The sequence below is a fragment of the Bos indicus genome, chromosome 7 (assembly GCF_029378745.1).
Source record: "Bos indicus isolate NIAB-ARS_2022 breed Sahiwal x Tharparkar chromosome 7, NIAB-ARS_B.indTharparkar_mat_pri_1.0, whole genome shotgun sequence".
Classification (NCBI taxonomy): domain Eukaryota; kingdom Metazoa; phylum Chordata; class Mammalia; order Artiodactyla; family Bovidae; genus Bos; species Bos indicus.
In genome coordinates, this window is record NC_091766.1 from 34,073,048 (window position 1) to 34,099,708 (window position 26,661).

Genomic DNA, 26,661 nt, shown 5'->3' on the forward strand with positions numbered 1-26,661 from the left:
TGTGTGGATCACGACAAACTGGAAAATTTTTCAAGAGATGGGAATACCAGACCACCTCACCTGCCTCCTGAGAAATCTGTATGTAGGTCAAGAAGCAACAGTTAGAACTGGACATGAAACAACAAGTTGGTTCCAAATCAGGAAAGGAGTATGTCATGGCTGCATATTGTCATCCTGCTTATTTAACTTATATTCAGAGTACACCATTGTGAAATGCTGGGCTGGATGAAGCACAAGCTGGAATCAAGATTGCCAGGAGAAATATCAACAACCTCAGATAGGCAGATGACACCATCCTTACGGCAGAAAACGAAGAACTAAAGAGTCTCTTGATGAAAGTGAAAGAGGAGAGTGAAAAAGTGAAAAATTCAACATTCAGAAAACTAAGATCATGGCACTGGTCCCATCACTTCATGGCAAATAGATGGGGAAACAATGGAAACATGGAGTGACTTTATTTTGGGAGGCTCCAAAATCACTGAAGATGGTAACTGCAGCCATAAAATTAAAAGACACTTGTTCCTTGGAAGAAAAGGTATGACTAACCTAGACAGCATATTAAAAAGCAGAGACATTACTTTGCCAACAAAGGTCCATCTAGTCAAAGCTATGGTTTTTCCAGTAGTCATGAATGGATGTGAGAGGTGAATCATAAAGAAAGCTGAGCGCTATTAAAAATTGATGCTTTTGAACTATGGTGTTGGAGAAGACTCTTGAGAGTCCCTTGGACTGCAAGAAGATCAAACCAGTCAATCCTAAGGGAAATCAGTCCTGAATATTCATTGGAAGGACTGATGCTGAAGTTGAAGCTCCAATGCTTTGCCCACCTGATGCAAAGAGCTGACTCATTGGAAAAGACCCTGATGATGGGAAAGATTGAAGGCCAGAGGAGAAGGGGATGACAGAGGATGAGATGGTTGAATGGCATCACCGACTCAATGGACATGAGTTTGAGTAAGCTCGGGGAGTTGGTGATGGACAAGGAGACCTGGTGTGCTGCAGTCCATGGGGTCACAAAGAGTCGGACACGACTGAGTGGCTGAACTGAACTGATCAATCTCATTTATCTAGTCAAAGAAGCAGCCTTTGGTTTTATTAATTTTTCTATCTGGGGAGCTATAAATATTTTAATTATTTATTTTTTAATATGCCATCAAATCCATCCTTTTAAAGTGTAAAATTCATTTAGTTCAGCTTGCTCAAACTCATGTCCATCAAGTCGGTAATGCCATCCAACCGTCTCATCCTCTGTTGCCCCCTTCTCCTCCCGCCTTCAATCTTTCCCAGCATTAGGGTCTTTTCCAATGAGTCAGTTCTTCACATCAGGTGGGCAAAGTACTGGAGTTTCAGCTTCAGCATCAGTCCTTCCAGTGAATTTTCAGGACTGATTTCCTTTAGGACAATTATTTGGTCTTTAGTATATTTGGGAGAATGTGCAAACTATTACCACTATCTAATTTAAGAACATTTTCATCAACCCCAAAAGAGTACCCATACCCATAAGCCATCATTTTCCACTTCCTTCTTTTGCCCACTGATCTGTTTTCTGTCTCCATGAATTTCCTATCCTGGATAGATCATATAAAAGAAATCATAGAATAAGTAGCCTTTTATAACTTGTTTCTTTCACTTAGCATAGTGTTTTCAAGGTTCATCCACATTGTGGCAGATATCAGTCCCTCTTCCTTTTTATGGTGGAGTATATTCCATTGCATAGGCATACCACATTTTCTTCATCCATTCATTAGTTGATATATATATTTGAGTTTCTACCTTTGGGGCAATTAAAAATAATACTGCTATAAACATTCATATAGGGGCTTCCCAGGTGGTCCAGTGGTTAAGAATCTGCCTTGCTATGCAAGGGAGGAAGGTCTGATCCCTGGTCAGAGAAGATTCCACATGCCTTGGAGCAACTAAGCCCAGGTGCCACAACTAGAGTGAGTGGACACAATAAAGATCCCATGTGCCACAACTATAACTTGACCCATCCAAATAAAAAAATAATTTTTTTAATTCACGTACAAGGTTTTCTGTGAACATATGTTTTCAGTGGGGCTTCCCTGGTAGCTCAGCTGGTAAAGAATCCTCCTGCAATGCAAGAGACCCTGGTTCAATTCCTGGGTCAGGAAGATCCCCTGGAGAAGGGATAGGCTACCCACTCCAGTATTCTTGGGCTTCCCTGATGGCTCAAACTGTAAAGAATCTGCCTGCAGTGCAGGAGACCTGGGTTCAATCCCTGGCTTGGGAAGATCCCCTGGAGAAGGGAAAGGCTACCCACTCCAGTATTCTGGCCTGGAGAATTCCATGGACAAAGGAGCCTGGCAGACTACAGTCCATAGGGTCACAAAGAGTCAGACACAACTGAGCAACTTTCACTCACTCACTCATGTTCTCAGTTCTGAGTATATAACTTGGAGTCAAATGATTGGGTCAGGTGATAAAGCTGTTTAGCTTTTTAAGGAACTGCCAAATTTTTCCACCGTGGCTATACCAGTCTAAATTTTCATCAGCAAAATGAATAAGGGTTTCAATTTCTCCACATCCCTAATACGTATCTCATTAAGGTTTTGACTTGAATTTCCCTGGTGACTAATGATGGTGAGCATCTGTTCATCTGCTTATTGGCATTTGTCAATCTTATTTGGACAACTATCTATTCAAAATTATCTGCCCATTTTTAATTGGGTTTTTGGCTCTTTATTGTTGATTGTTGATAAATTGTTGATAAGTAAGAGTTACTTATCTATTCTGAATACTGAACTTTTTCTCCACCAACTTTGAATAATTTCTTTGGCCAAGGATTTTATCTGTAAACTCAGAAAGTAAATAACAGCATTGAGAGAAGTTAGTAAATGAGCAAGAGCGAAGGTCAGAGTACACATATTTTCATCAACTGTTAATCCCATCAGGGCTCTGGGTTGCCTGGACTTTACCATCCCAGCACCACAGATTTGGATCTTTGTTAAGATTTCTGAAATAAATCCCTATTTTTAGTCCATGATCTTGAGGATACTATTGATCCCTCCAAACTTCATCTGTAAAATGGAGATATTATCCTTGAAGCTCCTCTTGAGTATTATATGACATAATGTATAGAAACACTTGGGGCTTCCCAGGTGGCTCAGGGGTAAAGAATCCACCTGTCAATGCAGGAGACATGAGTTTGATCCCTGGGTTGGGAAGATCCCGTGGAGGAGGAAATGGCAACCCACTCCAGTACTCTTGGCTGGAGAATTCCATGGACAGAGGATCCTGGCGGGCTACAGTCCAAGGAGTCACAAAGAGTCAGACACAACTGGGTGACTTAAGTTTGAAATAGTAGCTCCTCCTCCTCTCATTTTAATGTCTATTCCCACATATTGCCTTCCAAAGTCTTAATTTCACATATTCCAACTGTTTAAATATAATGAATGTGTAAAATAGATAGCTAGTGAGAAGCTGCTGTATAACACAGGGAGCTCAGCTTGGTGATCTGGGATGACCTAGAAGGGTGTGACAGGCGGCGGGGGCGGGGAGGAGATATGTCTACTTATAGCTGATTCAAGCTGTTGTACAGCAGAAACTAACACAACCTCGCAGAGCTATTACACTCCAATTTTTAAAAACTAAAAAATAAGTGATCTAATACTTGCATGTAAGTTTAATAGGAAAGTACAATCAATATATTCAAGAATGGATATGTTGTTTAGGAGAAAAAGTTCTCATGGAGAATTTACACAGAAATAACTATGGAACTCTTTTTTTTTTTTAATACAAGAAATTGTATCACAGATATTACATTCAATTTACATAAATGCATGTGGTTCAATTATGTAATTAAAATATTGTAAAATTAAAAAATAAAAAAATATAATGAAGGTTTTCTTCCCATAATTATTTTGGCCTGCTATGGGAAGAGGTCATATTGCCTAGTTAGATATATATGTTAAACATAATGTACATATGTATTTCCATATGACCAGAATTCTAGAACAACTTCATATTCCACAAGCTTAAATGATCCCTAAGTTAAACACTAGCCTTCTTTTCTGATCACATTTCTAAATATGGTCTCTGGCTTATTATTTATTTCCCTCAGATGTTGCTGAATGGACTTTTATCCTGAAGCTTCATTTGTAAAAAAAAGAATATTAACATAAAAGAATCCTCAGAACCCCGAGGAAGATATATTACTCCATTTTTTTTCTAGACACCCAGTAGCAGAAAGTGTACATTTTATTAAAAAGATTCAAAAGGCAATTGTTTAGAAAAGTGACTCACATATAATCGGAAAAATAAGTCAAAAAGTGGATACATGAAGAATTGAGAATTCTTTTTTCAGCAATGTCTGATATATCCATACTTCTCAAAATCAATTTCAGTCCTCACCATTCCAGGATAGCTTGATAGGGGAGCTATCCATTCAAAAAGAATGCTCAATGAGAAACCATTAGCTCAGCAGATAATACCCACACAAAGGAAGGGGTAATTTTAGAAAATTAAGAGCCTCATATCTCAAACGTAGGGCACTCCTAAAGGTGATATTCTTAGTTTTACATATGGCTTCTCCTTTATTCATATAAAGACTCTTATTTCCAAAAGCCATGAGTTTTGCTTGAGGTAAAGTTTGTTTGCATTTAATTTTGTATCCTTTTCATTTCGGTGTAATGCTGTAGTGAAAAATCTTATTCACCCTTCAAGAATGAAGGGAGTTTGGGACAGACATGCACACACTTTTCATACTGTTCATAGGGTTCTTGTGGCAAGACTACTGCAATGGTTTGCCAGTCCCTCCTCCACCAGACCACATTTTGTCAGAACTCTGCACTGTGACCCATCCATCTTGGGTGGTCCTACATGGCATGGCTGGTAGCTTCAAGTCATAGAAGCCCCTCTGCCATGACAAGGCTGTGATCCATGAAAGGGTGACTACATGAAGGACAGTCATCCATGAAGGGCAGTGACTGCAGCCATGAAATTAAAAGATATTTTCTCCTTTGAAGAAAAGTTATGACAAACCTAGACAGCATGTTAAAAAGCAGAGACATCACTTTGCTGACAAAGGTCCATCTAGTAAAAGCTATGGTTTTTCTGGTAATCATATACAGATGTAAAAGTTCGACCATCAACAAGAGTGCTGAAAAATTGATGCTTTCAAACTGTGGTGCTGGAGTAGACTCTTGAGAGTCCCTTAGACAACAGGAGATCAAATCACTCAGTCCTAAAGGAAATCAACCCTGAATATTCATTGGAAGGACTGATGCTGAAGCTGAAGCTCCAATACTTTGGCTATCTTATGTGACGAGCCAACTCATTGGAAAAGACCCTGATTCTGGGAAAGACTGAAGGCAAGAGGAGAAGAGGGCAGCAGAGGATGAGATGGTCAGATAGCATCACTGATACAATGGAGATGAATCTGAGCAAACCCTGGGAGATAGTGAAGGACAGCAAAGCCTGGCGTCCTGCAGTCCATGGGGTCGCAAAGAGTCAGACACAAGTTAGGGACTGAACAACAACAACAATGTACCACTGCTATATTTAAAATGAATAATCAACAAGGACCTAGTATACAGCTGCTGCTGCTGCTGCTGCTACGTTACTTCAGTCGTGTCTGACTCTGCGCGACCCCATAGACGGCAGCCCACCAGGCTCCTCTGTCTCTGGGATTCTCCAAGCAAGAATACTGGAGTGGGTTGCCATTTCCTTCTCCTAGTATACAGCACATGGGACTACGTTCAATGTTATGTGGCAGCTGGATAGGAGGGGGATTTGGGGGAGAATGGACACATGTATATCTATGGCTGAGTCCCTTTGCTGTCCACCTGAAACTATCACAACACTGTTAAACAGCTATACTCCAATATAAAACAAAAAGTTATCAAAATAAAGAAAATTTTAAAAATAAAATAATAAACCTTATCCACCCTTCATAAGAATGTGGCTGATACTTTCTACTGTTGGTTAGAGAAAGAATGAGAACATTAATACTATTCTGTCCACATGGCAGCCACTTAAATTCTGGTTACACTGGTGAAGGAAAATATTCATAAGATTCCATAATCCAACTGGAATTCCTTATATTCACCAAATGAATTAACTTTAGCGGGAAGAACATGTTATACATATAATGATTTGCAAGAGAGCCTTCATACCGTTTGATTCTCATTAGACTTTTTACATAACTGATCCAAGGCTAAAAATGACTAAAAATCCCATGACTACTCTGCCTGCTGATGGTGCCTCTGAACTGGTACAGAGTTAAAAATGTCATTTCTACAAATGAAAATTGCCTTTACTGAAATTCAACAATTTCGTGGTAATTATCCATCCATATTTACTTTTTAAAATGCTTTCATTTGGATAACATTTCATTGAATATCATCGAATAAGTTTTCTTTGGGGCACAGTGATTTTCATACTGTCAACTAATAACCAGTCAGGTGTGTGTCTTGCCGCTTCTTCCCAGAATCACCCTTTTTTCATTTTCCTTTTTAAGTCAGAACTTTCCTTCCTAGCTTCAGGAGTATTTTCTACTGAAGTGACAAGCCATCTCCCAGAATTTTAGAGAAAGAAATTTTGCTGTTAAATATGTGGACAAATTTAGCCACAGAAACACAACCTTCTATTAACTCATTCACTACCAGAGAGCTCACAAACCAAGCTGTCATCTCACTTCACCAAGAGTTCCTCTGACAGTCCCACGTACCTATGGGTGGGATCCACTGAAGGTGTATACACAGGTGGCTCTCCTGCTTGAACGAGTATCAGAATCACCTGGAAACTCATGCTGCTGGCTCCATGACCATGATTTGAAAACCACTGCATAAATCCCCATACATTAACCTCCACTCTAGAGAGAGACCACCTTTTCTCAACACAGACCAACTTTAAGGTTAAAAATATTAAAACAGGTAAAATCTTCAAGAACTCCTTTGCAGCCTGCTGCTGCTAAGTCGCTTCAGTCGTGTCCAACTCTGTGCGACCCCATAGACGGCAGCCCACCAGGCTCCCCTATCCCTGGGATTCTCAAGGCAAGAACACTGTAGTGGGTTGCCATTTCCTTCTCCAATGCATGAAAGTGAATTCGCTCAGTCGTGTCCGACTCTTAGCGACCCCATGGACTGTAGCCCACCAGGCTCCTCCATCCATGGGATTTTCCAGGCAAGAGTACTGGAGTGGGGTGCCATTGCCTTCTCCAGTTATCCTGGATTCCATAATCACTTGCTGAAGTCACTGCTACTGATTCTGTGGCTTTCTGGATTCTAGGATCCTGAATCCTGTTCTTTTACCAAGATTTCCAGAATTTTCTAGACTCCCTCTATTTCACTACTAGACTACTGTTGCTCTTGTCTCAGTATCACAGAATTACAGCATTACTGCTACTTATCTCCTGACTCAAAAAAAAAAAAAAAAAAGCCCAGTGAAGAAACGGCTAAGCCCCTTTTCTGAAGGCAGATGGAAACTGCTCACCAGGTCATGATTTCTCTAAAGCACTTTTAAGAGTTCAACATTTATGACAAATTCAGTAAGTCTCTGTACATTTTTAAGTCTTTATTGAATCTGTTACAATACTGCTTCTGTTTTACGTTTCATTTTTTTGCACGTGGAATCTTAGCTCCCCGGGTAGGTATCCAACCCACAGCCACTACATTGGAAGGTGACGTCTTAATCTCTGGACTGCCAAGGAAGTTCCTCTGTACATTTTAACACATTTCCATACTCAGAGGGAGGGGAAGTATCCTGTATTGTCCTTCATTACTGCAAATACTGTAATAGCTTGTGAACAGTTCTGAGAGGTAAAAATACATCCTCAGTGGACTGACTTGCAACAGACACAGCATAAGGGCAGGAGAGGTGGGAATGTGGCTGGACTCACATCCCCCTTACAGTCATCTTAATTTATTCCTCTGCAGTCCAAGCCACTTACAATACATTTAAAACATAGCTTAGGCTTTGTTAGAGCCCCTGGCACAAAGCACGTTTGCACACGGCACTATTTTTTTCAGTCATGGAGCAAAATCAGGTACTGATTTGTTGTTGTTTAGTTGCTAAGTCATATCCGACTCTGCCACCCCATGGACTCTAGCCTACTAGGCTCCTCTGTCCATGGTATTTCCCAGGCAAGAATACTAGAGTGGGTTCCTTCCCAGGGCATTTTATAGACCCAGGGATCGAACTCCCATCTCCTGCACTGGCAGGAGGATTCTTTATCGCTAAGCCACCAGGGAAGCCCATGTACCAATTACCTGTGTCTAATACTGTATGTGAGATAGTTCAGGGAGAAGTCATGGGTAACCTTTATAAAAAACAAAACCCCTTTCTGAATGATCTTCTCACAGCTAACACGATAATTCAAGCCAATGCCAAAGCATTAATAACTACAATTAATTTACAGTAAAGAGCAAGAATTTAAAAGCACCTTGTTAAAGGACTTCCCTGGTGGCTGTTGGGAGGCACAGTGCAAAATAGCCTTGAAGGAGGAGGTCCGTGGGAAAATGGCGAAGGGCCAGAAGTACATAGGCATTGTGTACTGATTGCTGAAGAACATTTCCTGCCTTTGGCTATGCTTGGCGCCTAGATTTAACAATTAAACATTAAAGACGATACTTGAGAAAATGGGTCATGGATAAATACATGGGTTGTTAAGAATGCGCTGTTTCTTGAAGTATCTTTTACTGATTATATCCTAGCTTTGTATGTGTTCTGCTGGCTGTATGCTCTAAGCCCTTTGTTCCTTGTTCCTATAAAAAGGCTTGACTGCAGAAATAAACTTGTCAGTCCTTGCAGAGACTGTCCAAGTGTTCTTTCAGGTTCACCGTTTCCAAGTCCCGGAGACATATCTCCAAAAAGTGGCGGCCGAACAGGGACTTGAAGGACGACTGAACAAAGCGGCGAGCCCTGCAGAAAGAGGTAAGCAGGATGGGACAACATAGCAGTAAGATTCCTTTCATTTCTATAATGTATCACTTTCTGAAACAAAATGGTGTTAATGTTTCAAAAGATCAGTTGAATGACTGCTATCATATTTTACTGGAACATAATCCATGGTTCCCAGAGGAGAGGACGCTCAATCTAGACATATGGAAAAGGGTTAAGAATAATATTTTGCTAACATATCGGCAAGGAGTCCGTATTCCCCCTCAATGGTGGGTTACATGGTCACTCATATGGGCTATCATAGAACAGATTGAAGGGCATAATGTTGATTTGGAAGTAGAAACTGTTCAGTCTTTACATGAATATGAGCTTAAGGAACAAGATATGCAAGGTGCTTTGAAATATAAGAATGTTATGCTTAATCAGACACAATCACTGGAAAAATAGCTTGGAGACGTATGTATACAGGATATGTCAAAACTGAAGCCACTTAGACCAGAGGTCATTTCATTCAACGGACAGCCCAAACCTGAGGTTTTTCCTTCTGCCCCGTCTGTAACAGAGTTACAGTTAGCAGTTAAAGTTAGCAGTTGCTAACTTTGCTCATACTAATCATTTCACACCTCCTTGGGAGATGCCTACTTGCACTTTCACTTTCCCAATATAGTTTGATCAGCCTGCCCAAGGCCAGAATGCTTGGGCTAATCTAGATTTTGGTATGTTGCCCAGCTTTAAGAAAGCATGCACTCTATATAGACCTACTTCTCCTTACTGTGTAGAATTCCTCAGAGGATGGGCTGATCATTGGATGTCATATGATTTTTTTCAAGTAGCAAAGATGTTTCTAAATCCTCAACAATTACTTCAGTGGCAAATGTGGGTTGGTGATGAGGCCTGACAAATGATGATTGACCAGAAATCTCATGGTAACCCTGCCAATTTAACCTAGGATATACTCACTGGAACAGGAGCCATGGCTGATATGACTGCGCAATTAGATAATATTACCCCTCAGATGTTGCATTTCATTAGAGAAATTTCTTGCAGAGCATGGGCAAAGGTTGATGATGGTTCATTTGTCAAGATTACCCAGGGACATGAGGAGAAATATGCCCAATTTATAGGAAAATTAAAGGATGCCATTGAAAAATCTATCAGAGATGAAATCTTACAAAATATTATTTTAAAACAACTTGCCTTTGAAAATGCTAATGAGGAATGTCAATCCATGCTTAGACCAATTTGAGAAACTGGTTCTCTTATGGAATATTTGAAAGCTTGTAGAGATACCAGATCTATGTCCCATAGAGCAAAATCAGCAGCACTAGAAACTTTCAATGTGCAAAAGGCTGCCAGTGTTAAATGCTTTAACTGCGAGAAGGCCAGCCATATGAAAAAACAATGCCGCATGCCAGTGCAAACAGCTAAAAATAATCTTACTTCTAATAATAAAAGGCCCCCGGGAGTTTGCCCAAAGTGTAAAAGGGGATTCCATTGGTTGAATGAGTGTCGTTCCAAATTCGATAAGGATGGAAATGCATTGACACCAGAGGCACAACAAAAACAACAGGGAAACTAATAAAGGGGCTATCCTCTAGCCCCACTACAAAAGGAGGACCCAACATTATGACACTGCAAGCAGCTACATCTAAGAGTGCTTGCATTGATATACCTAGTCCTTATGATATGGAATTAATAAAATTATACAATCCTCATAAAATCCCCACTGGATATTATGGTCCAATCCCACCCGGAACAATTGGACTAATTTTGGGATGTAGCAGCTGTACAATGAAAGGTTTAGTAGTATTGACTGGAGTTGTGGATGAAGATTATGAAGGAGAGATACATGTCATGGTGAATGTCGTAAAATTAAGAAATGTATATCTACAAAAAGGGGAATGCTTTGCACAATTATTACTTTTGCCATATGTCAAATCAATGAGGGCATCTGATAAAATTAGGCAGGGAGGTTTTAGTAGCACCAACCTTACCGCCGCACTATCTACCTTATTAAAGGAACATCAAAAGCCTATGCTTATCTAAAGATACGGGGAAAAAATTTCACAGGTATGTTGGATACAGGAGCCAACATTTCCATTATTAGAACTGAAGAATGGCCCCTTGAATTGGGTAAGACTATGGCTCCTTCCAGACTGTTAGGGGTAGGAGAGGCTGATGCTACATGAACTTTCGTCAGTGCATCCTATTTACAAGCTTATGGTCCTGATCAAATTGTAGTTTACATCAAACCATATATTACCAGTATTCCTATTAATTTGTGGGAAGGGATTTTCTTGAACAAACAAAAGCCACTATCTCTCGAAATAAGGCTTTTTGATGGGGGCCATTGAGTTAACACCGCTGCCTCTCGATTGGGAATCTGATGCCCCAGTATGGACACCTCAATGGTCCCTGACTAAAGAAAAGTTGGCAGCTCTCACACAATTAGTAAATGAGCAATTACAAGAAAATCATATAGAGCCTTCATTTTCCCCATGGAATTCTCCCGTTTTTGTCATAAAAAAGAAATCAAGAAAATGGCAAATGTTGATAGATTTAAGAAATATTAATAATACTATGATTCCTATGGAGCCCTTACAACCTGGATTGCCCTCCCCTTCCATGGTGCCAAAAGGATGGCCTGTAATTATTATTGATTTACAAGACTGCTTTTTTACTATACCTTTGCATCCTAAAGATATAAAACATTTTGCTTTTTCAGTTCCCTCTATAAATCACATGGCTCCTGTTAAAAGATTTCAATGGAAGGTTTTACCTCAGGGGATGATGAACTCTCCTACCATTTGCCAATATCTTATATCTGTTTTATTACAACCCAGTAGAGATAAATATCCTACTGCCTTCATAATTCATTATATGGATGACATACTCCTTTCCATGGAATCTGAACTTTGTTTACAACAGTTATATGACGAAGTCACCACCACTCTTCAAAATCATGGCCTACTTGTTGCACCAGATAAAATTCAATTGAAAGCACCCTTTAATTACCTAGGACATATTATGGAAGAGTCTAAGATAAAACCTCAAAAAACTCAAATCTCTGTGCATTCTCTACACACATTAAATGATTTTCAAAAATTGATAGGAGATATTAATTGGCTTCGGTCATTTATTGGCATTCCCACCTATGCATTACAACATTTATTTAAAATTTTAGAGGGACCTCCTGACCCGAATAGTCCTAGACAGCTAACAAAAAAAGGGAAAGAAGAATTAAAATTTGTTGAAAAACACATTCAACAATCTTTCTCAACTCGGCTGGACCATACCCAACTGATCTATTTATATATATTCCCCACCAAACATTCACCTACTGCAATCATAGCTCAAAACAGCCTGATAGAATGAGTATATCTACATACTAAGCAGTCAAAGAAAATTGTATCATACATTGAGAAAATAGGACAACTAATTGTATCAGGAAGGAGCCATGTACAAACCTTAACTGGATTTGATCTATATGCAATACATGTCCCTTTGACAAAAAAGGAATTACAAATTGCCTTACAGTATAACATGACCATGCAAATAGCATTAAGTGACTTTCAGAATGTTATCTCATTCCATTTGCCAAAAGGAAAATTATGGGACTTCCTACAATTTACTAAATTTATAGTAACTAATATCATAGCCTCCCAGCCTACTTCAAATGCACCTACCTATTTCATTGATGGCAACAAGAAAGGCATAGCTGGGATTTTCGGCCCTGATATCAAAAGAAATTACCCACTACCTATTCTTCAGTACAAAGAGTTGAACTGTATGCTTTATATGCTCTTTTGTCTCTTCAACCATCATCCTTCAATGTCTGTACTGATTCCAAATACCTTGCTTCCCTTTTCCCCGAATTTGTTACTGCCTTTTTATACAACCTAGATGAAGAATTAATATATTCTCTTTTCAAAGACTCAAGCCTTAATTCGATCACATACGGAACCTTTCTTCATTGCACATATACGTGCTCATTCAGGTTTACCTGGCCCCCTAGCAGCAGGGAATGATGCTGTTGATAAGTTCATAGCTCCTATCTTTACATCTGCTATGGACGAACACACTAATCTTCATACCAATGCTAAAAGATTGCACTCTAAATACCATATTCCCCTCACTGAAGCGAGACATATCATTAAATCCTGTGATGTCTGTGCTCCTCTGCACTTACGTACCACAGTTTCAGGAGTTAATCCTCGTGGGCAACAGCCTAACTCCCTTTGGCAATCTGACTTCACTCATTGCTCCTTGGGAAAGTTTTCTTTGCTTTTTGTCTCAGTTGATATATTTTCAGGTTTTATATGGGCAGTGCCTGTCTCTTCAGAATCCAGCAAACACGCCATTTCCACACTTTTACTCACCTTCCCTGTTATGGGAATACCTTCGGTCTTAAAAACAGATAATGGGCCTACATTTACCTCTCACTCATTTCGTTCATTTCTAATGGAATGGAATATAACACACATCACGGGGATACCCTAAAATCCCCAGGGTCAAACAATTATCGAAAGAACCCATCGCACTCTTAAAACTCATTTATTAAAACAGAAAGGGGGAATATGGAAGAGGAGATACACTTCTTATCCTATGAACCCTCAATTGTTATTATCTTTAACTCTTTATTCCTTAAATTTTTTAAATTTACTAAAAGATAGTTCTGATACTCGTGCAGACAGACATTTTGCAGAGGAAAACAGTAAGAAACCGTTAGAAGCCAACACACCAATATGGTATAAGCAGTTTAATCAATGGTTGCCAGGAATCTTATGACTCCTAGGCAGAGGTTACAGTCTTGTAGTTGCAGATGGAGAAGAAATCTGGGTTCCACTTCGCCATGTCCGTTACCGAGAAGGACCCCAAGACCAGATTCCCCCGACAGGTGATGCAGCTGACGCGAAGGGTCTCATCAATGACCATAGAGAAGCCGAAGAGAAAACGTCAGTGTCTGAACCCCTACCGTAGGACCTGAGGAATGGCATGTGTGGAAGATTCCTGCTGCACTGGAGCACTTTGCCAATGTGTATGAGACGGCGAAAGCCTTAAAAACCTCAAAACTATACCTTTTTATACGATAGTACAGGTTATACCCAATCTTGTGTGCAGCTCCCGTACATGTTTATTGTAGGTAACTTCGATATAAATCTCTTGGCTAAGATTGTTAACTGTACAGCATGTGCCTTGTATACGTGTTTAAACCATACTATTTCATATCATTATGTCAACATTGCAATAGTCAGGCAAAGATCTGATTTGTGGCTTCCTGTTAACCTAACAGAACCATGGACTGACTATTTCTCTCAGTTTTGCTCAAATATGGCTTAAGGAGGTCAAGGCGCATAATAGGATGGATTATTGCTGGCATTCTTAGTCTAATATCTATTGTTACAGTAGGAACCCTATCTGGTATGGCACTACACAATTCTATACAGATGTCTCTACTCAAGACTCCGTGCCTCCTACGACAGAGTCCAACTAACAGCTGCCATGCTTAAACTAAAAACAAAAGGAGGATATGTTGGGAGGCACAGTGCAAAATAGCCTTGAAGGAGGAGGTCCGTGGGAAAATGGCGAAGGGCCAGAAGTACACAGGCATTGTGTACTGATTGCTGAAGAACATTTCCTGCCTTTGGCTATGCTTGGCACCTAGATTTAACAATTAAACATTAAAGACGATACTTGAGAAAATGGGTCATGGATAAATACATGGGTCGTTAAGAATGTGCTGTTCCTTGAAGTATCTTTTACTGATTATATCCTAGCCTTGTACATGTTCTGCTGGCTGTATGCTCTAAGCTCTTTGTTCCTTGCTCCTATAAAAAGGTTTGACTACAGAAATAAACTTGTCAGTCCTTGCAGAGACTGTCCAAGTGTTGTTCTTTCAGGTTTGCCATTTCCAAGTCCTGGAGACATATCTCCAACAGTGGCCCAGAGGTTAAGACTCTGCCTTCCACTGTAGCAGGGCATGGGTTTGACCCCTGGTTAGAGAACTAAGGTCCCACATGCTGTCAAATTCTTAAATTTTTTTAAGAATAAAAACACCTTGTTAATACAAGGTAAAACACAATGTATCAGGTATCAGAGATCACCTGTTTCACTTGTACAGCCCCAGTCTCTATTTAAGAGTCAGAGAGGAAAACTCAGTTGTGATAACACCCAAAATTAGGTGGCCATCCTAGCAGCTAAGGAGAGGGAGAACATTTATCAGTCATGTTGCCACTGTCTGGTTTTAGCTCCCTAATTTATACTCGCCTTCTCTGAACTTCTGAGGCCTCTTCCCCGTCACATTCACAAAGAGAAAAATCTTATACTATAGAACAATGAAATTGGCTTCCAATGGCCAAAATATATGTAACAAATATAACAGTAAGGCTTCTTGCTTCAAAAGCACACCTCGGGGTTCCCCTTAGGGTATTCCCTGCCGTAGGCAAGAGAAGCCACAGAAGCAAGAAATGCCTTCATTAGTCCTCACAGACCAGAGGCAGGAGCTGCCTCCACTGCTTTCCAGGCTCCATCCCCACACTTTCATTAGGAAAAGTTCTCATTTCAACCCCTAACATTGGTTGACCAGACCTCAGGGTAAATGAATGCCAACACTTCATCTACACCAGGTATCTACTTTTATGTATCTTATCACTGATTAGAGACTGAAATGTTTTCTCCCTTTACATGTATTCTAGCCATAAGCAAGACTGTGCAGGGGTTTGGTGGCTCAGCTGTAAAAAACCCACCTGCAAGGCAGGAGAAGCAGGTTCGATTCCTGGGTCGGGGAGATCCCCTGGAGGAAAGCATGGCTACCCACTCCAGTATTCTTGCCTGGAGAATCCCATGGACAGAGGAGCCTGGCCAGCCACAGTCCGTAGGATTGCAGAGAATCAGACAAAACTGAAGCAACTCCACGCAAGCGCAAGTTTGTAGGGAGCACCTAAGACCACTTTCTGGAAATGGAGGGAATGTGGTGGGTAGAAGGCATGAGCCAGAGGACAGAGGTGCCTTAGGGACTGGAGCCCTTCTTTCCTGGCATGAGTATCTCGCACAGTAGCAGCTTGAATGCAGAGAGCATTTCATCTCATTTCCCACCCTCTGGTCTCACCCAGCTCTGCTCCGGCTACTCAGATGCCAGGCTCCTGGCTCATTCGGACATATGGGGATGTTTCTGGTTGTCACAAGGACTGGTAGCCCTAGCATTTCCCAGACCTCCTTGCTCATCTCTCCAAATGGCAGAGAGTGTGTATGGGGTGGAGGGGGGTGTCACTCTATGTCTGTGGATCAAATGTAGCAGCTGTGCATTATAGCGTGTACATCTATGAGGGGGCTAATTTTTTCCCTTCCAACATTATCAAGATGTAATTGACCTATAGCACTGTGTAAGTTTAAGGTGTACAGCATAAAGATCAGCCTCCTGTACCTCATGACATGATTACCACAATAGGTTTAATGGTAATATAGATACAAAATAAAAGGAAAACATCACTTCATGTAGCTACAAAATAAAACATTTTTTTCCTTGTTATGAGAACTTCTAGGATTTACTCTAACAACTGTCATATATAACCTATGCTGCTGCTAAGTCGCTTTAGTCATGTCTGACTCTGTGCGACCCCATGGATGGCAGCCAACCAGGCTCCTCCATCCATGGGATTTTCCAGGCAAGAGTACTGGAGTGGGGTGCCATTGCCTTCTCCATATATAACTTATAGCAGTGTTATTTATATTTATCTCATTGTACATTACATCCCTCTATTCTATAGCTGAGGTTTCTTCCTCATTACCATCTTCATCCAATTCCCTCTCCCCCCAGCCGCTGCCTCTGATAAGCACAAATCTGGTCTCTTTTTCTATGAGTTTGTTTGGTTTTAAAGTAGCATGAGCCTGCAACACTGTTGCTTCCCTTTATATAACAACATAGTGATTCGATATTTCTATACATTCAAAATGACCACCACAATAAATCTAGTTGCCACCTGTCATCATGTAAAGATACTACATTATTATTGACCATATTCCCCACACTGCACATTTCATACCTGTGACATTTATTTGGTAACTAGAAGTTTGTCCCTCTTAATCTCCTTCACCTATTTCTCTCATCCCCCTTGCTCCCTAGCCTCCAGTAACCACCCATTTGTTCTCTGTGACTCTGTTCCTGTTTTGCTCTGTTTGTTCATTTGTTTTTGTTTTGTTTTTTTAGATTCTACATAAAGGGAAATCACACAGTATTTTTCTTTCTCTTGACTTTTTTCACTTAGCATAATACCCTCTAGGTCCATCTGTACATGCTCAGTCGCTCAGTCACATCTGAGTCTTTGTGATCCCATGGATTGCAGCCCGCCAGGCTCCTCTGTCCATGAGGTTTCCCAGGAAAGAATACTGCACTGGGTTGCCATTTCCTGCTTTAGAAGATCTTCCCAACCTAGGGATCAAACCTGTCTCTGGCATTGGCAGGCAGGTTCTTTAACACTGAGTCACCTCGGGAGCCCCTAGGTCCATCCATGTTGTCACAAATAGCAAGAATTCATTTTTTTAATAATTAATATTCCATGGTACATGCGTACCACATATTCTTTTCCATTCCTATGGGCACGTAAGTTTCTTCCATATCTTGGCTACTGTATGAACAATAAATGCTACAATAAATGAATAATAAATAAATACTGTATGAACAATAAATGCTACAATGAATAATAAATGCTACAGTGAACAATAAAGTATATATATATATATATATATATATGAATTAATTTTTTACTTTCTTTGGATAACTACTCCAAAGTGGAATTGCTGGATCATAAGGTAGCTTTATTTTTAATGTTTTGAGGAAACTCCATACTCTTTTCCATAGAAAGTTAGGCACTTAGTCATGTCTAACTCTTTATTACCCCAGGGACTATATCCCACCAGGCTCATCCATGGAATTCTCCAGGCAAGAATATTGAAGTGGGTTGCCATTTCCTTCTCCAGAGGATCTTCCCCACCCAGGGTTAGAACCCAGGTCTCCCGCATTGCAGGTGGACTCTTTATCGACTGAGGCATCAGGGAACCCACTAAGAGTACATTTCTATAGTGAGTGCACCAATTTCCATTCCCACCAACAGGGCACAAGGGTTTCCTTTTCTCCACATCCTCGTCAACAGCTTTTATTAATGTTTGTTTGTTTTTGATGATAGCTATTCAGACAGATATGTTGAGCATCTTTTCATGTGTCTGTTGGCCATCTATTTAGAAAAATATCTATTCAAGAGTTCTGTCTATGTTTTCATTGGGTGGTTTGTTTTTTTGATATTGAAGTATATGAATTCTTTGTATATTTTAGATATTAATCACTTATTGGATATATCATTTGCAAAAACTTTTCTCCCATCCAGTAGACATTGCAAATACCTTCTCCCATTTTGTTTTGTTGATGGTTTTCCTCACTGTATGAAAGTTTTTTTGTTTGATGTAGTCCCATTTGCCTATTTTTCCTTTTGTTTCCCTTGCCTGGGGAGACATATCCAAAAAAAATACTGCTAAAACTAATGTCAAAGAATATACTACCTATGTTTCTTTCTAGGAGTTTTATAGTTTTAGGTCTCACATTTAAGTTTTTACTCCACTTTGAGTTTATTTTTGTATATGCTGTGAGAAAGTAGCTGTTTTCCCAGCACCGTTTATTGACGATGCTGTCTTTTCCCCAGCGTATCTCCTTTTGCCTCCTCTGTCATAGATTAATTGCCCGTAGAAGTGTGAGGTCATTTCTGAGTTTGCTGTCCTGCTCCATTGATCCATGTGTCTGTTTTTGTGTCACTGTTTTGAAGACTAAAACTTTAGTATAGCTTGAAATCAGAGACATGATACCTCTTGTTCTTTTTTTCTTAAGATCGTTTTGGCTATTCAGAGTCTTTTGTGTTTCCATACAAAATTTAGAATTATTTATTTTAGTTCCATGAAAAATGCCATTGGTCATAATGTTTTGATCTGGATCGTGTCGAATCTGTAGATTGCCTTGGATAGTATGGTGATTTCAACAATGTTAATTCTTCCAATCCATGAGCTTTTTTTTTTTTTTTAATTAAGAAAATGTTCAAATATGGACAAAAGAATAGCATAATCAACTATCATATCACTCAACCCTACATAATTCAGTGTGCATTTCTATAAGAACATTTTCTTATATAAACAGAACACCATTGCCACTCTTAATAAAATTTCTTGATATCATCTAACATTCAGCCCATATTCAATCCTGAATTGGAGAAATATATTTTTATTTTGCATGGATATCAAGAAAACTGATTAATATTGAAAAATTGATGATAGTAATATGACTATAGACACTGAACAACTACAAAGAGAAAGAAAACAAAACATTTGGTTTGTCCAGCTGTATTAAAATAACTCATTAAGACAATTTGTTCAACTGCTTGATATTTATCCCCAATGACAACAGATCATAACAATTATGCACGTCATTAAATGTGCTCTGGACTACAGCTGGAATCAAATAGAATAGACACAAGTATTATAGGAATCTGCTTGCAACTTAAAAATTGTTTACTTCCAAAGAAATTGAATTGGCCTAGATACACTGCATTCAGACCCAAGAGTACAAAAAGAAATTTTCGACTTCATCAAACTCCTGACAATCTTCTCTGATTACCTTTGCAATGATACATTATAATCTTAGCTAGGAGTGAAAAATGCTGATGTGAAACTACAGCACAATTACAGAAAATGCATTGTTCTGGGACCTCTGAGGAAGAACTCTTTTCATGTGGAACTCTTGGAGCCTGGAGGACCACTTTTGCACACTAGCTGTTTAACAACTCCTCTTCCTCTTCCCTATGACCACTTCCATTGGCAGGACTGCATAGGTGAGGGTTCAGAAAACTGACCTGGAGCAAAGAGGGAGATTCAGGCATCGAAGTCGTCTTCTCCAGCAATGAGCGTCTGCCATTGAGGCAGCCCCAGACCCTTGTTCTCATCCTCTCCAGGCCTTGTGTCCTTTGGACACAGAAAGCTTCATTCTTTGGACACAGAAGCTAGTGAACTCAGGGACCTCAACTAACCCCAGTGATCAACCAGAACTGTTTTAGAATCCTCTCGCAAAAGTAATCTTGCAAATGTTGACCTCAACTCATTAGTGAGGTTGTAAGCATAACAGGGCAGCTTTTGTTAAGTTCACATTATCCTCAGCCTTCTGCAAAGGGGGAAGAAGGAAAGAAAGAGCGAGAGAAGAAGGGAAGGAGAGTGGGAAGGAAGGGTTGGGTTTGGAAATGCACTCTGAAACCAAAGCTCTGGTGAGCTTGTTAAAGATTTTTAAGTCTGACAGGCCAGCTTTCCCAAGCCATGGCAGCTATAAAGGGAATATAATTATACTTAACAGAAACCACCTGCATTTTGAACTTACCCTAAATTTAAAGCTTCTGGGGGACTTAATTAAATTTAATGAAAACCATAGCTGCTAAACAAAGACGTATTATAGCTCCCACTTCGTTATTCCTGAGGAAATTAAGCAGCAATCATGAAGACATACCTCAGCTCTCACAAGCAAGCCTCTAGATAATAACGCCCAAAGTCTATAAATAAGATAATGCTCTCTTCTTTTCATTAGCTAATAGCATTGTCAAATTACTCATCTGTTCCTGTAAAAAGAAAGAAAATCAGAAGTAGAACAGAAGGAAAAAAAAGGGCAAGCACACGGACGTTTTCCTGAGTGGGATATAGGGTAATATTCCTGACTTCAATCCTTTGAGCCCTCCACCACCCCCACCCTCCCTCCACTGATATTTCTTCTTTTCTTTTTTAACCTTTTAATTATATATTGGGAATATAGCCAATTAACTTGGAGAAGGAAATGGCAACCCACTCTAGTACTCTTGCCTGGAGAATCCCATGGACAGACGAGCCTGGCAGGCTACAGTCCATGGGGTCCCAAGAGTCGGACACAACTTAATGACTAAAGAGAGAGAGAGAGAGAGCCAATTAACCATGTTGTGATAGTTTCAGGTGGACAGCAAAGGGACTCAGTCATACACATGCATGTATCCATTCTTCCCCAAACACCTCTCGTATCCAGGCTGCCACATAACATTGAGCAGATTTCTTTTGTTTTTGAAAGAATTGTGTGTTAATGCCATTGCAGAATAAATACCTGGGTAGTTCAGGTCAGGATGGATGTCTGTGAATCACAACACTAGAATATGGGACTGGTTATGCTCCCATGCTCATCTTACTTAACCTGAACTGTTTATATGTAAAAAATAATCATGGTCTTTTAGAGGACCATTTGAGCAACAGGATGATAGAGTGAAAGTTGACACCAGGCAAAAATTCTACTCTCAAACTAGTACAAGGGGAAAGAGCAGGAGATGAAGTAGCCTAAACTGCCTTCATTGAGGACAACCAGACAGTCCAGGACAGGGTGTGTAAACACTAATGTGCATCAGAATCCCCTGGAGAGGGACTGCTGGACCCTGTCCTTAGAGTGTCTGGTACAGTAGGTCTGAAGTGGGACCAAAACCCACCTCTCTAACAAATTCCCAGGAGGTGCTAATACTGCTGGTCCAGAGATCATATTGTGAAAACCACTGGTCTAGACATACTGTCTCAGAAGTTAGAAAACAGAGGCACATTTAGGAAATAGTTTGGTATTAGATGAATCCAATACAAAACACAGAAGATAGGGTTGAGACAATTAAGCTACCAAAGACAGAAAGTAGGCGGGAAATATGTGAGTCCCAGAAATCTGCTCCATAAGGGCGGGCCCTTCACCATCAGATGAGGAGTAAAGCCTCACTAGGAAAGTGATCAGAGCTGGGTGGGGTCCCATAGCCATCATCCACTTTCTGGAATCAGAGCAGGACCTCAGCCCTCCAGGGAACCAGCCAATAGGCTATGGGAGGTCCCTTAGGGCGGATGGAATGAATATGGGACAGAGAGCTTCAGGGAGGGGAAGCAAGGACAACTCCTACCCACAAGGAAGATCTGACTCATCTATGGGTACACTGGAACACATGCTCCCTCTCCACACATCAGACCTCTGACAACTAGAACCCATTCCACACACCCACACAGACAGACTCTTGCCCACAGATGCTCCAGGACTTGACAAGATGCTTATAACTGAGCAAAGTATCTGCATCACTGAACTCTATGCTCATCTGACTACATTTAGAGCACTGTCTGCCCCAATTTAATGACTCAGAAAGCACAGAACTATAAAGTGGTGTTATTAAAACATATTTAATACTCATTTTCATTCAACTCTTAAAACAACTCTAAGAGATATGCCAAGAAAACAGCCAAAAGAAGGCATTAGCAAGAATCACAGTTTTGCCTCTCAGACCCACCACTGTGTGAAGTTGAGACTAGCCTCCTGACTCCAAGCCAACATTGTTCTATTAGTTCATAGTCCTTCCCTTTTATTTTTTTTTAATTTTATTTTTAAACTTTAAAATATTGTGTTAGTTTTGCCAAATATCGAAATGAATCCGCCACAGGTACACATGTGTTCCCCATCCTGAACCCTCCTCCCTCCTCCCTCCCCATACCATCCCTCTGGGTCGTCCCAGTGCACCAGCCCCAATCATCCAGTATCATGCATTGAACCTAGACTGGCGACTCGTTTAATACATGATATTATACATGCTTCAATGCCATTCTCCCAAATCTTCCCACCCTCTCCCTCTCCCACAGAGTCCGTAAGACTGTTCTATACATCAGTGTCTCTTTTGCTGTCTCGTATACAGGGTTATTGTTACCATCTTTCTAAATTTCATATATATGCGTTAGTATACTGTATTGGTGTTTTTCTTTCTGGCTTACTTCACTCTGTATAATAGGCTCCAGTTTCATCCACCTCATTAGAACTGATTCAAATGTATTCTTTTTAATGGCTGAGTAATACTCCATTGTATATATGTACCACAGCTTTCATAGTCCTTCCCTTTGAAAAAGGATTTATGGGGGCTTTTGGGGGGGTGGGCTTAATTTATTTACTTACTTATTTTATTTTTATCATTCTTTTGAAAATTAAAAAAAATATTTTTAGACAATTTTAAAAGGTTATTTTCTATTTATGCTGCTGCTGCTGCTAAGTCACTTCAGTCGTGTCCGACTCTGTGCAACCCCATAGACGGCAGCCCCGTCCCTGGGATTCTCCAGACAAGAACACTGGAGTGGGTTGCCATTTCCTTCTCCAATGCATGAAAGTGAAAAGTGAAAGTGAAGTCACTCAGTCGTGTTGGACTCTTCGAGACCCCATGGACTGCAGCCCACCAGGCTCCTCCATCCATGGAATTTTCCAGGCAAGAGTACTGGAGTGCGTTGCCATTGCCTTCTCCGTTTTCTGTTTATAGTTACTACAAAATACTGGCTGTATTACCTGTGTTGTACAATGTATCCTTTTTGTAATTTGAAGTATAGTTGATTAACAATGCTGTGTTCATTTCAGGTGTACAGAACATTGATTCAGTTATACACACATTTTTTTTTCAGATTTTTTTCCTTATAGGATATTACAAAATATTGATTATTGTTCCATATGCTATACAGTAGGGTCTTGTTGGTTATCTGGCTGGTTATCTATATCTATAGTGGTGTGTATATGCTAATCCCAACCTCCTAATTTATCCCTCCCCATCTACCCACCTTTCCACTTTAGGAACCATAGGTTTGTTGAAAAGGATTTGAGCCAACTCTATAGAACAGAAGAAATTTAATCTCCCCTGCTTCTTAAGCAAAAACAAAAATCAACACAGATTCCAGAAAACATATTTCATTATTACACTCAACTATGCAACACTTAGCACAGCCTGTTTTCCTAAGGAGGTCCCTCCCTGCCTTAGGAAAAACAGAGTTCTCCATCACAAGACATAAGCAAGAAAAGGCTGCACAAACACCTGCCAGGCACATCAAAACAGGAATTCAAATATCTGGCGGGATGGGTGTTGACTGATGCTATTCATTCTATTGATTCTAACTTCTCTTAATCTCTCTATTAAGCTACTTTTTAAAAGCAGACTCAATATCCCTATGACCATTTCCATAATTTTTATGTGTAAAATGTTTCTGTGGGCACTGCAATTTCAAAAGACACTGAAAACCCAGTATTTCCATTGCAACATTTAACACAAATGATAATGTGTTTTTGCATACTTGCCATTTATTACTGACAAGCTGAAGTACACGCTAAGATATTTTTTACCAGAATCCATGGGCTTGGAATTCCAAAATTAGAACAATGCCCATACCTCACAATCTCGAGTGTGTATATTTCTTGCCCAATGGTACTTTATTTTTTTACTATTTGAAAGTAGTTTTTCTTTAACCTTCTTTGACACAATTTCTTCTATTCTTTCTATTGCTCACACTGTAAACTTTGAAAATAAATGTCCTTAGGCATCAACTCTGTGATGTTTATTATAAAACCTGGCAAATTTTTAATGGAATCATTATAAATTCTGCTTGTTAAACTCAAGTAAAAGTAGAGGTACATCAATATTTTAAGTGGAAAACCCATCAAGGCAACCTGCCACATAGACTCAGGAGATTAGTGATGTGAGCTGGGTTAGACTCCTGGCGCCACTACATCCTAACTCTGCAACTTGGGGAGTTTATTCTTTGGAAAAAATGATGAAAATTGCACATAACTCACAGAAATAGAATGTAATCATGTATGTGGGGTGCCAGCATAATGGTTAAGGTGGCAGCGTTTTACGGTGATTTACAAAGATTGACTGTATCCAAATCTCAGATCTGCCACTTAGCTGTATGCTGTTGAGTGAGTTACTGAACCCCCCCAAACCTGTCTCCTTGTCTCATCATCCCAAAATAGGGATGATGGTATTATCTACCTTACAGGCTTGTCACGATTAGCTGGGATAATACTTGTAAAACCCCTGGCACAGGGGCCTGCAGGTGGTGGACAACCCAAGGATGCTAGTTTCCTTTTCCAGCATCCTCTTCCCAAGCTGTCTGCAACTCTCCCTATTCACCTCTACCTAACTTGCCCTCTGACTTTGCCCAGGAGGAAAAAAATACTCATAAGGCAGAGGCAGAGTTCCTTTCGGAGAGAGAATTATCTTTGTTTAGGCATGTATATTGAAAGCCTCCCTAGCTGTGAAAAGAGCTCCAATGGCCTGGTTGAGAAATGGAGCTTAACTGTTAAGAATAATAAAGCATGAGGAGTATGGGGATTTTGGAGACCTGGGAGGTGAGGAGAGCAGACGTGAGAGGAGTCAGCCTGTTTGTAACTTTTCAACATGGGACTGGCCAAGGCACTACTTGAGCATCTAGTAATATATTACACAAGTGGCCCACAGGACTAGGCTATGAGGTAAACCCTCTATATTCATCCTCAAGTTTCAGTCCTAGTTTAGTACACATAATTACTTTGTGTAAATGGTTTGGGGTAAAATATGAACAAAAATGAATGCTGTTCCACACTGAGATTCAATGCAATGGTAAAAGAAAGGAATAGATGAATAAGGACACCTGAGAGACTGCTAACTCAGTAGAGTCAGAAAATTATCAAAAGGTGATTCAGAAAACTACTAAACACTGCCCCCCTTCCCAAGAATACTTGGACATGTTGGTGGAGATATTGAATTTCTCACTGTAAGTAGGATGGAGACTGTTTGAGTTAAATATTACATGAAAGATGACTAAGGGGGCTGGAAAACCTGGACTCCCGTCACCTTCATTCCATCAAGACTGCTGACATCTTAATTATGCCAATTCTCTTTTTTCCTTCACTGGTTTTCATTGGACATCTATATACAGGATTATTCCTACTTGGGAACTTTAATGATTATGGACTCCTAAATCTTGAAACCAGAAGACCTTCTGATGATAAACTAGTTCAAGCTCTTAACAGGAAGAAAACCAGCCGAGAGAAAGCTTGTCTGGTTCTCATGCAAGTTACCAGCAGCAGATGGACTTGTGTTTTCAGCCAAGGGCAACTATTCCCTTTCTTATCATTAGGCTGGCTGTTTCAAGTCAGAAAGGGAATAAAATTCAGCCTTGTAAGGGGGCTCACAAAACTAGGGAGCTATTACTAGTTGCCCATGCTTGTTCCTGAGTTGAGATGTGAGTTAGTCCATTTTATCAACAGATAATCTCTTTATTTCAACTTCACCAACCAATAATGTCAATGCATTGTTATAAGAGATAACCTTCTAATGTTCTCCTTAGAATATAATATCATAATAAAACTCACCCCTTGACATATAAAAGTGAAACTGAGTATGAAAACAGGCCCATGTGATTATGAGAATTTCTGAAGTTTTTCACAGAGAACAGACTTGGGGTGACAAGGGGGAGGGGGATTGGGGGGTGGACTGGAAGTTTGGGATTGGCAGATGCAAACCATTACACAGAGAATGGATGAACAATGAGGGCCTACTGTATAGCACAGGGAACTATATTCAATATCCCATGATAAACCATAATGAAAAATAATGTACATATTAACATAACCAAATCATTTTGCTGTACAGAAGAAATTAATACAACATTGTAAATCAACTGTAAATTGTTCAATAAATTTTAAAAAACAAACTTGTGAAGTTTTCATTTCAATAGAATAAATTAGAAAAATAAGTTCGAGAAAATAAAAAAACAAACTCCTGAAGTTTTCATTTGCTTTCCTATGTGTTGAACTGATTTACAGGTGAGTTAAAGTGAACACAGTTTAGAAAATTCAATGACTTTACAAAGAATATGAAACTTACAGTATTTTTTTCTTGTAATCTAATTACTGAATAAGCAATTAAGCTAATTTTTACTGAATTTATGAAATGAAAA

At 39.8% G+C, this 26,661-nt stretch overlaps 1 protein-coding gene and 1 long non-coding RNA gene across 9 annotated transcripts in view; one reads left to right on the forward strand and one right to left on the reverse strand.

The window, feature by feature from the left end:
- HSD17B4 (hydroxysteroid 17-beta dehydrogenase 4) overlaps positions 1-26,661 on the reverse strand; it is a 174,792-nt gene that overhangs the window by 33,112 nt on the left and 115,019 nt on the right. For all 8 annotated transcript variants that reach the window (XR_011567608.1, XR_011567605.1, XR_011567607.1 and 5 more), the window contains exon 24: positions 1-8,880. This exon is cut by the window's left edge and continues 19,433 nt beyond it. The gene's annotated coding sequence lies outside the window, so the exon portion shown is untranslated. The remainder of the gene's footprint in view (positions 8,881-26,661) is intronic.
- LOC109561871 (uncharacterized) lies at positions 8,779-14,732 on the forward strand. The gene is made up of 2 exons (XR_002181101.2): positions 8,779-8,892; positions 13,682-14,732. It is a non-coding gene; the product is annotated as an uncharacterized lncRNA (long non-coding RNA).